This window comes from Aphelocoma coerulescens, unplaced genomic scaffold (assembly GCF_041296385.1).
Source record: "Aphelocoma coerulescens isolate FSJ_1873_10779 unplaced genomic scaffold, UR_Acoe_1.0 HiC_scaffold_77, whole genome shotgun sequence".
Classification (NCBI taxonomy): Eukaryota; Metazoa; Chordata; class Aves; order Passeriformes; family Corvidae; genus Aphelocoma; species Aphelocoma coerulescens.
In genome coordinates, this window is record NW_027184063.1 from 928,839 (window position 1) to 947,161 (window position 18,323).

Here is an 18,323-nt window from a genome sequence, read left to right on the forward strand (position 1 = left end):
GGAGATTCCCCCCGGCCTCATCATCCCCAGCCTTCAGCTCTTCATTCCAAACCCCTACCCCCCTCTCACTGCCTACCCCCCCCAATGTACCTCCCACACCCTCTGAATGCCCATCCAGCCCCTCCTGGCGATTTTGAGGGGGCTGTAGGGTCAAGTACTTTTGGAATGTGACTGAGCCATTTGGAGTGGGAGCTTAACATTTTTTAGTGGGATTCACTGGTTTTGAGGTGACAGATCGAGGCTTCTCATCTTCTGGAGTGCAAAGCGATGGAGAAAACTCTTCCATATCTTATTCGAGAAAGGTTCACGAAGGATGTCTGGACTTCAGGTGGCTCTCCTGAAAGCTGTTTATTGCATAGGCAAAGTTACAGTAGTTCAGGGAGTGGGTATCCAGAGCCAGCCCTACAGCTGCCAGCTACAGCTTGTAGGCATTCCTGAAGCCCCTTTCTGTTCAAGTTATAAAGCATTATATACTTTTCTTTGCTGAGTAGCTTAATACATAACGACCAATAAGCACCATACACAGCACCTTTACATTTGCCTATAGCCTATCATAACTACTACCATTACAATACTGTAGTCATTACTATCCAATCACAAGAGAAAGTATGTTACAATTTAAGCTTACAATGGGAAATTCTCTGACCTCTCTTCTTGCTAAATTGACATTTCTTGTTTGCCTGCCATATCACTCTTTTTGGTAAAGACATGTTTTCTATTTACTTATGCTCTTCTTGAGACTTATTTACTTGGTGAAAAACATGTCTTTGTAGTCACATACCTTTGTCCTAATCATAAAAATCACCGTCCAACTCATCTCCAACCTTTGCCTTCTCAGTTATTCAGTGGTTAGTGTTTCAGCAAAACATCTTTTACTCTATAGCAAAACTTGCTTTCATTTCTATCTCATCCTCAGTTTCTATATTCAGAGATCTTTCTGCCAAGCCTACGTATCTGTGAAACTTTCTTACCAAACTTTCATTCTCTCCAACACCATCTCCCCTCAGAACCCCCAAATCCTCCCAAACATCATCACCCCTGGTGACTGTGGGGATTCAGAAGGATATGGAGACAACCAGCCAGGTGTCTTCCCAACATGGATACAGGGAATGTGAGTCCTTCCATGGGGGATGAAGTTGGAGCAGTGGATGAAGCTCTTCCCACACTCGGGGCACTCGCAGGGCTTCACTTACCGGTGGCTCCATTGGTGTCTGTTCAAGTGAGAGCTCTGGATGAAGCTCTTCCCACACTCAGGACACTTGTAGGGCCCCTCCCCGGTGTGGATCTTCTGGTGGTAGATAAGTTTGTATCTCTCGGTGAAGCTCTTCCCACACTCAGGACACTCATAGGGCCTCTCCCAGGTGTGGATGCGCTGGTGCCTGATGAGGTGGGCATTGGTGTTGAATCCCTGCCCGCAGTCAGGGCAGTGGAACAGTCGCTCCTCTGTGTGAATCCGCTGGTGCTTGAGGAGCTCAGAGCTCATCTGAAACCTCTTCCCACACTCGGGACACTCATAAGGCCTCTCCCCAGTGTGGATCTTCTGGTGGTAGATAAGGTCGGAGCTGTCTCTGAAGCCCTTCCCACACGCAGGACACTCATAGGGCCATTCCCCGGTGTGGATGCGCCGGTGCCTGATCAGGTGGGAGTTGCGTTTGAAGCCCTTCCTGCAGTCAGGGCAGCGGAAGGGCCTCTCATCTGTGTGCGTCCGCTGGTGCAGGAGGAGATGGGAGCTGGTATGAAACCTCTTCCCACACTCAGGACACTCGTAGGGCCTCTCCCCGGTGTGGCTCCTCTGGTGGATGATCAGCTCAGAGCTCTGTCTGAAGCTTTGCCCACATTCCCCACACTCATAGAGCCTCTCCCCAGTGTGGAACCTCTGGTGGAGAGTCAGGCTGTATCTGTGCCTGAAGCTCTTCCCACACTCCAGGCACTTGTAGGGCCTCTCCCCAGTGTGGCTCCTCTGGTGGATGATCAGGCTGGAGCTGTGGCTGAAGCTCTTCCCACATTCCCCACACTCATAGGGCCGTTCCCCAGTGTGGATCATCTGGTGGCGGATCAGGCTGGAGCTTGTGCTGAAGCCCTTCCCACATTCACCACACTCATAGGGCCGTTCCCCAGTGTGGATCCTCTGGTGGAGGATCAGGCTGGAGCTCCGGCTGAAGCTCTTCCCACATTCCAAGCACTTATGGGGCTTCTCCTCAGTTTGAAGCTGCTCATGGACCACCAGGTTTGAGCTCAGTTTGGATCTCTGACCACCTTCCGGGCACAGGGTGGGTCTTTCCTCCTCAGAGCACCCTGGGCTGCGTTTGCAGACCCTCCTCCTACGGGATCTCTGGGGCTTTTCCTCCCCGTTGGATTCCTGCGCCATGGAGCTGCTCAAAACGGCCTCTTCCACCAGGTTCTGCTGCGGGGATTTGTCCTCCCTGGTCTCCATCCTCAGCTCCTTGTCTGGGGGAGGAAGGACAAGGAGAGGATGGGATTTGCCTCCGTGCCAGAGGGAAGGGGAAGGAGATCCCCCCAGTCCGTCCCCGGCAGGACGGCGTCGGCAGTGGGGTTGTCCTGCAGCCGGGGGTGATGCTGGGCTGGAAGATGGAGCAGGAGAGAGGGGGAAAGGGGCACTGACTTCCTCCTCACCTGCCTGGGGGTCCCGGGGCATCTTCCTCTTCCTCAGAGTCCCCTTCTCCATTTGGCAAAGGTTTGGGAATGGGAAATCCTGGTTTGGGGAAAAACAAGAGATAAGCACATTAAGTTTGAATGTCCCCCTGCCCAAGTCCATCTCTACAAGTCATCGGGCATCTGGGATCCAGAAAAACCTCACAAACACCAAGATTCAGCCCTGAAAAAGCCTCACAGGAGTTCCCCCTCTCTAGTCCTGCCACTATGATGTTCGGGGATTCCCTCCTGTCCCAGCTGCTGGGGGTCATGCTTGTATTGGGGGTCCCCCATCTACTTGGTCCCTGCCGTCCCCAGGCTGCTGGGAATCCAAGAATCCAAAAAGCTCCCCCTTTAGTCTCTCCACTTAGGGATGCTGGGGGTTATGGCGTCCAAGGGGTCCTTCTCCCCTTATTCTCTGCTTTGGGGTGCAGGGGGTCCAAGGAGTCCCCCCCCCTCTCCAGGCTGTTGAGGGTCCCGCGAATGGCGGTGCTCCCCCCTCTCTGGGCTCCCCACTTTGGGGTCCTGGGGGTCACAGGGGTTTGCTCCTCCAGACTGCCGGGGCTACCCTGGTCCCGGCACTGCCCCTCTCTGCTCTCCCATCTCTGGGGGTCCTGAGGTTCCCCCCTCTGGCTCTCCATGGGGGTCCCGCAGCCCCCGGGCTCCGGACTGGAATTGGCTGTGCCTTACACTGGCAGACCCAACCCCCACTGGGGGAGGGGCCCCATATCCCCCTGCCCGCTACCAAAGCTCCGCTGGCACCGCCACCAAGAACACTCAAAAACACCTCCTGGGGACCCCCTATGTCCCTGCAAGGGGCATTTTCTGCTCAGCTTTGGAGTTCTTCATACTCCAAACTTCCCCCCCAAAAAAACCCAACCCAGGGACCTCCCAAGATATCTGGGCCGAGCTCCCCCTTCCCAGGCACCTGCGGGATGGGGGGCGATGCTCCCATGGGTGGGGGGCTGTGAATTCAAGGAGCTCTCGAACTTGTTCTTCCTTCTCCTTTTCTTCATCCTCCCTTGTCCCTCCACATCCTCCTCCTCCACTTCCATTCCTCCTCCTCCTCCTCCTCCTCCCTAATCTTGTCTCCTTCTCCTACTTCCATCCCTTCTCGCTCTTCTTCTTCATTCCTCCTCTATCATCCCTCCTCCTCCTCTCCCCAGGACCAGCGACACCCTGGGTCCCCCATTCCTGAGCCCCTCGCAGCCCGCGGGAGCAGCGGGGATGGAGCCGGGACAGGTCGGGATGGGCAGCGCGGGGCTCTCGACTGCTCCCACCCGCTGGGGGCTGGGGAGCTCGGCTCGGAGAAAGGTGAGGGAAACTGGGAACACTGGGGGCTGCAGATCCCAACTGGGCCTTGCTGGGGACCCTGGGTGGGGACTTGCAGCCCTTGGGGCTCCTCTCGGAGCCTGGAGAGCCAGGAGGGGGAACGCAGAGAGGGCTGGGAGATCCCAGGAATGGCATCACTGGCAGTGACTGCTTTGTACTCGGGTAACTAGAACCTTACTGGGGCAACTGGGTGGGACTGGGAATGACTACAAGCATGCTGAGGCCAACTGGGATATACTGGAAGTATCCATAACCATACTGGGATTGACTGCAACCGCACTGGGAGCAACCAGGACCATGCTGAGGAGAAATGGGACCATGCTGGGAGCTACTGGGAGAAAGTGGGAGTGACTGGGTCTGAACTGGGGGCAACTGGGCACAACTGGGACCATGCTAGGAGGGACTGGGATCATATGGGGAGAGACAGGGACTATACTAGGGGCAACTGGGTTCATCTGGAACCACACTGGAAGATCATGAGAGCAGCTGTGCCCATGCCGCAGTCATACTGGGATCCTCCAGGAACTGGCTGGGATCATACTGGCAGTGACTGGAAGAGTACTGGGGGTATCTGAGAGTGACTGCAATCATACTGGAATCAGACTGGGAGTGACCGGAAAGGTGCTGGCCATGACTGGAACCACACTGGAAGTGACTGGGAGCAACAGAGACCATGCTGGGAACAAATGGGATCGTATTTGGAGTAACTGGGAGTGACTGGATTCATACTGGGAGCAACTGGGCCCACACTGGCAGTGACAGGGAGACACTCTGGGCATGACTGAAATAATACTGGGAGTATCTGGGAGTGACTGGGGTCATACTGGGGGTGACTGAATCATACTGGAGGGGGACTGGGTGCAACTGGGATCATACTGGAAGTGGCGGGAAGTGTCTGGGATCATACTGGCATTGAGAGGGAGCAGTTGGGATCACGTTTGGGGTAACTGGGATCATACTGGGAGTGACTGGAACCAGACTGACAGTGGCTACGGTTCCTACAGGGATCATGCAGGGAGCCACTGGGATTACAGCAGGTGTGAACAGATCCGGACTGGGGCTTACTGGGAGCAACAGGGCCCATGTTGGGAGGAAAATGTGGACACATTGGGAGCAGCTGGGATCAGCTGGAATCATACTGGGAGCAACTGGGACAACACTTTGGGTAACTGCCAGAAACTGGGATCATGGTGGAAGCAACTGGGGTTAACTGGGAAAGACTGGGATCATTCGGAGGTAACTAGAACCTTACTGGGGCAACTGGGAGTGCATGGGAATGACTACAAGCATGCGGAGGCCAACTGGGATATACTGGGAGTGTCTGTAACCATACTGGGGCTTACTGGAATCACACTGATAACAGCTGGGACCATGCTGGGGACAACTGGGACCATGCTGGAGGCACCTGGGAGCAACTGGATCTATGCTGGGGGCAACTGGGCGTGACTGGGACTATTCTAGGGGCAACTGGGATCATATTGGGAGGAACCGGGAACAACTGGAACTATGCTGGGGGCAAGTGAGATCATACTGGAATCACGGGGGAGCAGCTGGGTGAGACTGGGATCATACTGAGGGTTGAAGGAATCATCCTGGGATTGACTGGGAATGGCTGTGAGCAACTGGAATCATGCTGAAAGCAACTGGGAAGAAGTGGGAAGGACTGGGAGCATGCTGGGGGTGAATGGGATATACTGGGAGAGACAGGGAGTCACGGGGATCATACAGGAGGCTACTGGGCTCATGCTGGCACTGACAGGGAGAAACTGGGATCACACTGGGGGCCACTGGCATCATACTGGAAGTGACTGGGATCATACTGGGATTATAGTGGGTGTCAATGGACCCTGACTGGGTGCTACTGAGAGCTACCAGACCCATGGTGAGAGCCTACTGGGGATACACTGGGATCAGACTGGGAACAACTGGGAATGATAGGATGCATGCTGGTGACAACTGGGATGTACTGGCAGTGACTGGGATAAAACTGGGGGTTAAGTGCACCATGCCAAGGTAACTGGGAGTGCCTGGGAATGACCACGAGAATGTTCAGGGCAACTGGGATATACTGGGAGTGTCTGAGACCATGCGGGTGGTGACTGGGACCACACTGGGAGCGACTGGGAATGTGCTGGGGGGAACTGGGGCCACACTGGGGGTAAGTGTGAGTGACTGGGGCCCTGCTGGGAGAGACTGGCATCATACTGGCAGTGACTGGGACTACGCTAAGGGCAGCTGGGAAAACTGGGAATACACTGGACAGAAGTGGGATGAACTGGGTGCAACTGTGGGACCATGCTGGGGAAAAATTGCATCATAACGGGGAATGGCTGGGAGTGACTGGGTTCATACTGGGAGCAACAGAGATCCTACAGGGAGTGAGGGGAAGTGACCAGGATCATACTGGGACTGAGTGGGCTCATACTGGGACTGATGAGGAAACTGGAACCACTCGGGGGAGATAACTGGGCTCATACTGGGAGCAGCCATTTCCCGGCCCCGGGATCCCCGAGCCCCTTTCCCGGCCATGCCGCCCCTCCAGCCCCCAGACCCCCCCGCCGGGGTCCCGCCAATCCCAGGGGTCCCCCCCTCGGGATCCCCGCTTTGGGGTTCTGGGGGTCTCCTCTCTCTGGGGTCCCGCTTAGGGAAGCCGCGGCTCCCGGGGGTCCCCAAAACCGGTGTCCCCCCGCCCCCGCGTGGTCCCCACGTGGCCCCGGCAGAGCTCGGAGGGCCCGGCCCGGGAAGCCCAACCCCCACCGCGGGGGGACCCGCATCCCCCCGCCCCCGCCGGGGCTCTGCCGGCACCGCCACCGGGACCCCCCAAAAACACCTCCCGGGACCCCACGATGTCCCCCCGAGGGCATTTGCGGCTCGGCTTTGGAGTCCCGCAAGCTCCAAACATCCCCCAAAAAACCCCAAACCCAGGGACCTCCCGGGACATTTGGGACGAGCTCCCCCTCCCCGGGCACCTGCGGGACGGGGGGCGATGGTCCCGGGGGGCTGCGAGTTCAGGCAGCGCTGGAGCCCAGCGCTTCCTCCTCTCCTCCAGCTTCCCGCTGCCGCTCCGCCTCTTCCTCCCTCCTCCTCCTCCTCCTCCTCCTCCTCCTCCTCCCGCCTCTCCCCAATCCCACCTCCGCCTCCTCCTCCTCCCCTTCCCTCGCAGCCCCGTTCCCGAGCCCCTCGCAGCCCGCGGGAGCAGCGGGGATGGAGCCGGGACAGGTCGGGATGGGCAGCGCGGGGCTCTCGGCTGCTCCCACCCGCTGGGGGCGGGGGAACCCGGCCCGGGGAAAGGAGAGGGAAACTGGGAACATTGGGGGCTGCACATCCGAACTGGGCCTTGCTGGGGACCCTGGGTGGGGACTTGCAACCCTTGGGGCTCCTCTCGGAGCCTGGAGAGCCGGGAGGGGGAACACAGAGAGGGCTGGGGGATCCCGGGAGTGGCATCACTGGCAGTGACTGCTTTGTACTGGGGTAACTGGAACCTTACTGGGGCAACTGGGTGGGACTGGGAATGACTACAAGCATGCTGAGGCCAACTGGGATATACTGGAAGTATCCGTAACCATACTGGGATTGACTGCAACCGCACTGGGAGCAACCAGGACCATGCTGAGGAGAAATGGGACCATGCTGGGGGCTACTGGGAGAAAGTGGGAGTGACTGGGTCTGAACTGGGGGCAACTGGGCATGACTGGAACAATGCTGGGAGGGACTGGGATCATATGGGGAGAGACTGGGACTATACTAGGGGCAACTGGGTTCATCTGGAACCACACTGGAAGATCATGGGAGCAGTTGTGCCCATGCCGCAGTCATACTGGGATCCTCCAGGAACTGGCTGGGATCATACTGGCAGTGACTGGAAGAGTACTGGGGGTATCTGAGAGTGACTGCAATCATACTGGAATCAGACTGGGAGTAGCTGGAAAGGTGCTGGCCGTGACTGGAACCATACTGGAGGTGACTGAGAGCAACAGAGACCATGCTGGGAACAAATGGGATCATATTTGGAGTAACTGGGAGTGACTGGATTCATACTGGGAGCAACTGGGCCCACACTGGCAGTGAGAGGGAGTCTCTCTGGGCATGACTGGAATAATACTGAGAGTATCTGGGAGTGACTGGTGTCATACTGGGGGTGACTAACCATACTGGAGGGGGACTGAGTGCAACTGGGATCATACTGGAAGTGGCGGGAAGTGTCTGGGATCATACTGGCATTGAGAGGGAGCAGTTGGGATCACGTTTGAGGTAACTGGGATCATACTGGGAGTGACTGGAACCAGACTGACAGTGACTACGGTTCCTACTGGGATCATGCGGAGAGCCACTGGGATTACAGCAGGTGTGAACAGATCCGGACTGGGGCTTACTGGGAGCAACAGGGCCCATGTTGGGAGGAAAATGTGGACACATTGGGAGCAGCTGGGATCAGCTGGAAGGTACTGGAACCATGCTGAGGGGACTGAGACCACAACTGGGGCAACGGGATTCATACTGGGAGCAACTGGGACAACACTTTGGGCAACTGCCAGAAACTGGGATCGTGCTGGAGGCAACTGGGAGTAACTGGGAAAGACTGGGATCGTTCTGAGGGAACTAGAACCTTACTGGGGCAACTAGGAGTGCCTGGGAATGACTACAAGCATGCTGAGGCCAACTGAGATATACTGGGAGTGTCTGTAACCATACTGGGGCTTACTGGAACCACACTGGGAACAGCTGGGACCATGCTGGGGACAACTGGGACCACGCTGAGGGCACCTGGGAGCAACTGGATCTGTGGCATTTAAGTAAAACCTTATAAATTGAAGGCCTTTTTGCCTTTTTAAAATTATTTCTCAGGCCTATTACTTGTGCTAGAGAAGGACCATGAGAAAAGTCCGTGAGAAGAAAAACAATTAATTTTTTCCCACGAGAATGTAGTGTCAACAGAAGCATGAAAGTTAAACAATAGAAGGAGAAAAACAGCAACATATCTGCACCTGTTATTTTTCTGAATGCTTGAATGCTTTTGCCATAGGTAGCCAATGGTAGTATGTTGTAGTTAGTAATAACCAATGAGTCTATTGTAATAGTTTAGCAGCCAATGAATCTGTAACACGAATGATAACATACAAAAGGTGTGTAAAAGGGACTGCTTTGTTTAATAAATGGCTTTTTGGCCCTTGAAAGAGGCACTGTCCATGTGGTTCATGACTGTGCCCTTCTGCTGTTAAGTTCGGTTTGATTTTGGTTGTGTTCGGTTAAGATTAAGGGTATAAAGAGGGGGCAATTTTTGGAAATAATGGGATCTTCTTTGGACATACAAGGGAGTCTGTCTTCTTTGTTCCCCATTGCTACACAAATTGTATATTTATATTGCAGTATAGGATATAAAAACATGAATACACAATAGGTTGAATAGAAAAGAGTTCAAATTCCTAAAGAATTTTTCCATTTTCCAATAAATTTGTAAGGCACAAGAGCACAGTCTCCAGATTTCCTTTCTCCTGTCTCCGAGCCATTGATGTAGTTCCCACCTCAGTCCCAGGGAGTGCCCTGGGAGCAGCGACGGCTCAGCCTCAGCGCCCACGGGAGAGTTCCTGGCTGGAATCCGGAAAGGTTGGAGCCAGCTGGGATTGGGCTCTGCTCCCAGGGAGTGAGGGATGGGATGAGAGGCAATGGCCTCCAGCTGTTCCAGGCCAGGTTCAGCTTGGATACTGGGAACAATTAATGCCTGGAAAGGGTTTTCCAGCTCAGGGATGGGTTTTAACGGGATCCTGGAGCAATGGGAACTGCACACGGTCGGACGCTTCTAGGCTGGATTTTGCCATGGTAAACAACCCTTTTCCTGGGTTTGGAATAAACCTGGAGTCAATCCAGGTCCCACACAGGGCTCTGGGCACAGCAGGGCCATGAGTGCCTGTCATGGTTTGGCACTGGCCCTGTGCCAGGCACCCACAAGAGTCACTCACTGACCCTCCCCTGCCACAGCTGGGCAGAGGAGAGAACAATGTAATGAAGGGCTGGGAGAAAACACTCCAAGGGCCAAACAGGCTCAGCTTAGAGGTACAAAGTGAGTTTATTACTGACAAAATCAGAGCAGGATAATGAGAAGTAAAATGAGCCCTTAAAAATAACACCTTTTTTCCCCAAGCCCTCCCTCCTTCCCACCAACAGCATAGGGAGACAGGTTACAGAGGTTTGCTCAGTTTGTGACCTGCTGCTCAGGGAGAGGAGTCCTTCCCTGGCTGCACCCTGGGGTCCCTCCCATGGGAGACAGCTCTCCATGAACTTCTCCAGCGTGGGTCCACTCTCACGAGCAGCAGTCCTGCCAAACCTGCTGCAACGTGAGTCCCTCCCACGGGCACACAGTCCTCCTAAAACTGCTGTGGTGTCAATCAGTCTTCCACAGGGTTCAGTCCTCCAAGGACAGGCTGTTCCAGCCTGGGAGCAGGGCCCTCACTGTTCACTGGGTCTCCCACTGGAGCACAGGCACCTTCAGGCATCCACATGCACTGGCATTGGCACCTCCTCCACGGGCTGTGGATGGATCTCTGCATCCCCTGTGGATCCCCACGGGCTGTGGATGGATCTCTGCATCCCCTGTGGATCCCCAGAGGCTGTAGGTGGATCTCTCCATGCCCCTTGGATTCCCATGGGCTGCGGGTGGATCTCTGCATCCCCCATGGATCCCCAGAAGCTGCAGGGGCACAGCTTCTTCACCATAGTCTTCACCACAGCCTGCAGAAGAATCTCAGCTCCAGCACTTGGAGCACCTCCTGCCCCTCCTTCTCCACTGACTCTGGTGTCTCAGTGTGGTTTCCCTCACATGTTCTCACCTCCTCCTCTTCTCTGGATAGGAAAAAACTGTGCGTGCCCACTTTGTTGTGATTTTCTTCTTAAATCTCACAGAGGTGTCACCAGCCTCTCTCATTGGCCCAGTTTTGGCTAGCAGCATGTCCATTTTCAGAGCCATCAGGGATTGGCTCTGTCGGACATGGTGAAAGCTTCCAGCAGCTTTTCACAGCAGTCACCTCTATGGCTTATCACGGTGCCCCACAGTGGTAGGGAGGAGACGAGAGATCCAGCAAGCAGGCATTGTGCAGCAAGATTCCCTTATTTAATTATTTTACAAACTCTTTTATAGACTTTTTTTATTCATAGTCTTAATTGGTCAAAGGATCAACCACCCCTTGGGGTGATTAGCTAAAATCCTAAAACATCCATTGTCAAAATATTTTTCTACTGTACCATAAACAAAGCTTTGCAAGGTCGTAGGAGTTCATAGCTTATAGACCTCTACTAATATATTCTGTGTGAGAGAAAAATATCTCATGGGACTGGAAAGAAGCAAGAAAAATTCTTGCTAGCAGCATATTTGTATCCACAATTCCCCCCCTTTTTTTTTTTAAGGTAACAATTCTACAAGGTATTAATCCTAAATAGAAATTTACATCAGTTATAGATTCTAAATATAGCCTTAAGGGCTTTAACTATCTGACTCCATAACAAGAAATTTAAAGTTCAGTCTCTGCTTGTTGGAAGGACCATCCCACTCTTTGCTTGTGGAAAGACCATTCCAATCTCTGCTTGTGGAAGGACCATCCGCCTGATGGTTGACATCTTGGTCATCATCAGAAGAGTCATTAGGCTGATGATCTGCATTCTGGACACAGACCCGTCCCAGAGAGAATATGACACGGACACGGAGTGGTCCCCAGAGGCAGATGACAGACACCAAGAGCTGTCACAGTGGATTGGTGTCACCTTCAGCACTGGGAAGAGACCCTTGAGCCCAGAGATGGAGAGGGAGGTGGTGCCGCAGCCTTGTTCCCCAGCGGGGCCTAGCATGCTGTCCCACCGGGCCCATGTCACCTTCGGCCCTGTGAAGACACCCTTGAGCCCAGTGATGGAGGAGGAGGAGAAGCCACAGCCTTGTTCCCCAGCGAGTGAGCACGAGGCAGAGCTGTCCCAGGGAGAAAGGAACAGCTCCCAAGGGGTGTCACAGGGGGAAGAGTGCGCGGAGCAGGAGCTGTCCTGGGAAGTGTCAGACAGGGAAGAGTGCACGGAAGAAGAGATGTCCCTCAGAGAAGCGAACAGCTCCCAGGAACTCTCGGACTGGGAAGAACACCTGGAGAAAGAGCTGTCCCAGGTGGACATCAACAGCCAGAAAGAAGTTTCCAACTAGGAAGAACATGTTGGTCAAGCCCTTTCCCAACAGGAAGTGTCCCTTGGCCAGGACGTGACCCCAAGGAACAGCCATGGACCCTCTGCACACTCCAGCTGGGAAGACGACAGTGACCAGGAGCTCGTGCAAGACCCCTGGTGTTGCTGCCTGCCCCGGACGTGCAGCACCGCCCTAGGACTGGCCAGACAAGTCCAGACCTGTTCAACCATGTGCTCTGATTCCCCTTTGTTCTAAGCATGGGTAAAACTTAAAGTAACACAGACTCCTCCAAAACAGTCTGATTGGCTGGTTATCCCAGGTCCACCCCTAGTTCTCCCCTTTCCCTTCCCCCAAATAAGAAGTGAGCCGAGCGGGATCTGTCCCCTCTTGTCCTGGCCACCCTTCTGTGAAGAGCTGCCCCTGTCTCTCTCTCGGGATGGGAGGAATAAACAAACAGTATTGAGGCACCGTTCAAGCTATATTTCTACCTCTTTGCTTCTGCTATTGACATTAGCTTTACAGCTATAACTTGCTGCATTTCAGAGCCACCGAGTCGCTGGATTGTCCGTGCCGTCTCTCTATGCAGCTCGGAGCTTTCCAAGGCACAGAACAGTGAGCTGAACAACTGAGCAAGCTGAGAACATCTCCACATTTGGCCCTCAATGCACTATCTCTGAACCTCGGTTCTACAGGGATTTTTGGGGTATCCTGGCAGACCACGTGTCAGCCGGAGTAAACCCTGTGTGTGCAGTGCCAGCACTCTGCAGCCTACTGTTGCTTTTTGTGCAATAGCTAGCTCAGAGCTTCAGCTAATCCCTCTCCACATCACGTGGCACGGGAACAGCTGAAAAGGCAGGAGACCCATTTCACTGATTTCTTTTCTCCAGACCTGCTTTCCTGTAGTGAATCCAGAATTCTGATGAGTATTTCCCCGCTGCTTTGGGGGCTCGTGTCTTAAGCTGGTTTTAGTGCAAATTTTTTCTTTTCCCCCTTTTTTTAGTGATTTGGGGCTGAGGAATTGTGGTGTTGCTTTCATAATGGGATCTGAAGTTTCTGCACACCATGGTTCAAAGCTACCATTCTTGTACTGGGCATAAATACCCTAAAAGTTTAGTTCAATCTTTTGTGCGCTGGCTTTTTCAGTACTTTCTTAATCTAACCTGCCAGGATTTATTGCAGAGGGTAATCATAGAGCTGATGCCCTGGCTATGCCAGCAGACCTAGTTTTATCAACTGACTTACCAAAGCTCCCCCAAGTTTTTGAACAGGCAAAATTGAGCCATGCCATGTATCATCAAAATATTCCTGCTCTTATCTGCATGTTCCACCTATTGCAGACACAGGTGAAAGCAATTGTGGCCACATGTCCCAACGGCTAGAAGCTACAGCTTCCATCACTGGGCATTGGGGTTAATCCCAGAGGCATTAATAGCGGTGAAGTGTGGCAAATGGATGTTACACATTTGCCTGAATTTGGGAGATTAAAATACGTTCATGTTTCTATTGATACCTTCTCTGGTGCTATGTATGCCTCTGCATATGCTGGTGAAAAAGCTAAGGATGTTGAAAAACATCTTGTCCAAGCTTTCGCTGTGCTTGGTGTACCTGAGGAGATAAAAAATGATAATGGACCTGCCAACACCTCTCAGGAGTTTAAAAACTTTCATTGGCAGTGGGGATTTCTGTTACAGGTATTGCTCACTCCTCAGCTGGACAAGGCATTGTTGAATGTGCCCATCAAACTCTTAAACGAATGCTGCTGCAACAATCAGGGACCACTAAACTCAACTCATCTGTTCTCAGACTTAGCAAAGCACTGTTTACCATAAATTTCCTGAAAGGCTCCTTTGAGGATCTGAACCCTCCGATCTGTTGTCATTTCCAGAACACCAGGAGACAGAAGCTGAAGGAAAATCCACAAGTCCTGATCCAGGACCCAGAGACTCAAAAAATCCAAGGACCATACAAACTTATAACTTGGGGATGTGGATACGCTAGTGTATCCACCCCTCAGGGATTGAGATGGATCCCCAGCAAGCGGGTAAAACCCTATGTTACTTCCACAAAGGTCAAGGAGGTCAAAACTGCCTCCTGGAGGAAACGCCGTAAGAAAAATTCTGATTTTGCACCTTCATTTGAGCCCCTTGCACTGTATTTAGATGTTAATCCCCTAAATTAAATTATGCTGTTTTGCACTCACTTTTTGTATTTTATTTTGTAGATCCCCGTCCTGATACCCCATACCATAGATGTCCCAACTAACCTCCTGAGCTTTCTAACTGGGGGACAAGTTTAAAGACATCTTAGGTAGTGTTGGGTTGTAGGGACAGTGGATTTCAACTATGTTTTGCACTGTTGTTTCATTACTGTTCTGTGCACCTTAAGTTACTCAGGGTCACAGGCCAGCTTTAAAGGAAAAAAATGGGAAATTGTTGCTGCCTGCCCCGGACGTGCAGCACCGCCCTAGGACTGGCCAGACAAGTCCAGATTTGTTTTAACCATGTGCTCTGATTCCCCTTTGTTCTAAGCATGGGTAAAACTTAAAGTAACACAGACTCCTCCAAAACAGTCTGATTGGCTGGTTATCCCAGGTCCACCCCTAGTTCTCCCCTTTCCCTTCCCCCAAATAAAAAGTGAGCTGATCAGGATCTGTCCCCTCTTGTCCTGGCCACCCTTCTGTGAAGAGCTGCCCCTGTCTCTCTCTCGGGATGGGAGGAATAAACAAACAGTATTGAGGCACCATTCAAGCTATATTTCTACCTCTTTGCTTCTGCTATTGACATTAGCTTTACAGCTATAACTTGCTGCATTTCAGAGCCATCGAGTTGCTGGATTGTCCGTGCCGTCTCTCTAGGCAGCTCGGGGCTTTCCAAGGCACAGAACAGTGAGCTGAACAACTGAGCAAGCTGAGAACATCTCCACACCCTGGGAAGTCGGGACTGAATCTGGCAGCTGGATGAAGCCCTTGGCCCCAGAGGATGATGAGTGGGACGAGCTGAGTGTTCTGGAGCTGCCCCTGAAAGAAAACAAAGAGCAAAACCAGAGAGTTTTTGTGGCAGACGGGCTCCCAGTGCCTGTGCCTCATGAGGCCTGGGTTGAGGGCCGGGCACCGGAGCCATGCAGCCCAGGGCCGCTCTGTGCCTTGCCCGCGCCCCTGCAAGGCCAAGACCCTTTAGGACACGTGGCTTCTCCTGCCCTTGAGGAGCTGGTGCCAGAGGCAGGGACAGAGCCCGGTGCGTGCCCTGCACCCCCAGCCCCTCACCTGCCCAGCTGGGAGCCCAGGCCCTCCATGGGCAGCCAGCCGCCCCCAGGAAACATCCCTCCCGCTTCATGCAGGTGCTGCAGGCGCTGTGGGGGCTGTTCCGGTGTCCCTGCCTGGTGGCACCGCCCGAGGAGTAGCACGGACACAGCACCCACAGCAGCCATTGCTCCAGAGCCGCCCTTCCTGCAGGGCTGTGGCACCTACGGGGCTCCCAACGCACGTGTAGTGGTTTGGTCCAAAATACTCATTACTGTTTATCTTCTGTGAGATAAGAATTAGGAGAAATGCAAAGCAGGCACCAAACTTGAATGAATATAAAGACGTTTATTAACAGACCTAAAATAAGAAAAAAAATCATACCACACCTTCAGAACAATTCTCCTCCCCCCACCTTCCTCCCTTCTCCCCCAACAATGTAAAAAGACAACCCTTAAGATGTTCAGTCTGTTTACCACTTCCATAATAACCTTGTTCAGTCCATTTAGAAAGAGAAGTCTCTTCTTGCTCGTGCTATGAAAACATTATCACAACGAGACAGCCGCCCACTTCCAAATATTGTTCAGTCCATTTAGGAAGAGGAGTCTCTCTGCTTGCAATGTGAGTCCCTTCCCCCGACTTGCAGCTTTTCCCGCAACTGCTTTCGAGGGTCCACTCTTGAAGGTTTTTGAGGTACAATTTTAAGGTTGAGCCGTTCAGAAACAAAAGTTCTCTTCACCCATCTCCAGGAGCATTTCATCTCTAAGAACAGAGGCCCTTCTCCTTCCCAGGGAGCAAAGGGTCTTCCTCATCTTCATCATTAGGACTATCTCTGGGAGCACCTCTAGGAACTGAGGTCTTCTCCTTTTCCATTTGGAGCAAAAGTCCTCATCGCTTCCATCTCTCCCTGTCCAAACTTCTCATGAAATTACAGCTGCTTCAGCATCTGCCTATCTCAGCGCAGGTGCTTTTGCTTATGAGTTGAACACTCCACCCCCCACATATTCATGAAATTACAACGGGATACTCTGATATATCATAGCTTCACAACAGAATTTCAGCTTTAAGCATCTCCTCTTTCTCTTCCCTCAGGTTTTCAGCTCTTCACAGCAATAAAAGGGTTAATCTCACCTTGACCTTGCAGCTGGAATGTGGCTTATTGCAATGGAGAGGGGGGAGAGCCAAGGTGCTCCGGCTGCCCACAGCAAGGCTGTGGGGGTGTTCCACGGCTGGAACAGGCCCATGGCTCCAGGATGGCCGTGGCCCGGCCCGGCCTGGGCCCCGGGCCTGGGCCAGGCCCACTGGCCCTCGCACGGGGCCCACAGCCACCTGTCCCAGCACCGGAAACGAGAGAGAGAGCTGGGAGGGGGTTTGTCTATTCTTAAGTGTGGATCACAGAGGCGGTCACAATTTTAAGTGGCTTAAAGAATTGTCCATTGTTGCCTCTCAGAGGCGTAGTGACCTGGTTCAGGAACAGCACGACCACCTCAGGTCTTTCAGACCATCAGCTCACAGACACCAATGTGGTGGACGGCAAATGGTGTTTATTCATGGATTACATAGGGTTAAATAACTTGGGTTTGCCGTGCCACTTCCTTCTGCTCACGTATTACCTGTAGAGGGGAGGAGTTCTACCTGTCCTGTACAACGCGATATCTTCCGAACGCCTGTCCCTAATCATCTACAGTCCATATTCAAACTGGCCAGCTGACAGCTTCTATCAGGTCATGGGGGAAGCTGTAAGCACTCCTTTGCGAGAAAATCACTTCCGAGACTATGCTAACTAACCCATGACACCACGGCATCGGGAATCAACGGCAACAGGAACAGGAGCATGGAGAAGAGGGAGATGGCAAAGAGAAGATGAAGAAGACAACAACAAAGACGAAGACAAAGAAGACAACAAAGACGATGAAGATGATGGAGATGAAGAAGATGAAGACGATGACAAAGACGACAAAGACAAAGAAGAAGAGGAAGAAGAATAATTTAAAGCTACATAGAAGTGTAAGTATAGTGATCAGAATAAGAATTTAGCAATGCATAGAAGAGGAGGAATAAGAATTTAAAAATCTATAGAAGAAGAATAGTAATAGGAATAAGAATATTAAAATCCATAGGAGAAGGGTGTTGGGGTTTTGGGAGTTCCCCTTCTGGTTTTTTTCCCTCTTGAGGAATTTTCCCTATATATGTTGCTGGGGCGACGAATTGCTGGGTACTTGGGGAGGACAAAGGACCTAGCCACTGAGGGTGCGGTCCAAAAGGCTACTCTCTTTCACCTGGGTGTGTGGGCGGTTGGTGCTGGACGTTCAGAGGGAGAGAGAGGCTGCTGCCATCTCGTCAGCACTGAAGGATTTCTGCTTTTGGCTGCTTTCTTTCTACCAGAGAAACCCTGGAATTCCCAAACCCGCCTTTCCCTGCCCCTGCTGTTGCTTTGAACCTTTGCTACTCTGTAGCCCCCACACGTCCTGCCTGCCGAGACCTCCCAGGGTTTCCCACCGCAGCTCCAGAGTTTGATCCATCTCGTCTGCCGCCTGGGATTCGTGCTTGTCCCTTCTGTTCCAGCCTGCTGTTCCCGAGGGTCCGGCTGGACACTGGGATCGGCTGCCCAGAGGTTTGTGAAGCTTCTTTGTCCCATCCCTCTCCAGGATCCCAGGCCGCCATTGCCGCGTGCTCCCGAGCTCGCTCCGGAGCGCCCCCTGCAGCCGCGGGGGAACCATTGCACCTGCCCTGCTCACCGGGAGCCGCCAGCGCCCCAGCCGGCTGAGAGCGGAACTGCACCTGAGGGGAAAGGGCCTGACAGCCGAGAAGGCTGGCACTGGGTTTGTGATTGTTTGCTGTTACTGCCATAGTTATTGTTGTTTGTCTGCCTTGTTATACATATATATATATAATAGTAGAGAACTGTTATTCGTGTTCCTCATACCTTTGCCTGAAAGCCCCTTACTT

General features: G+C 52.9%; 1 pseudogene; it reads right to left on the reverse strand.

Annotated features, from left to right (window-relative positions):
- Positions 1 to 109: 109 nt before the first annotated feature.
- LOC138102496 (zinc finger protein 850-like) overlaps positions 110 to 18,323 on the reverse strand; it is a 176,932-nt pseudogene continuing 158,718 nt past the window's right edge.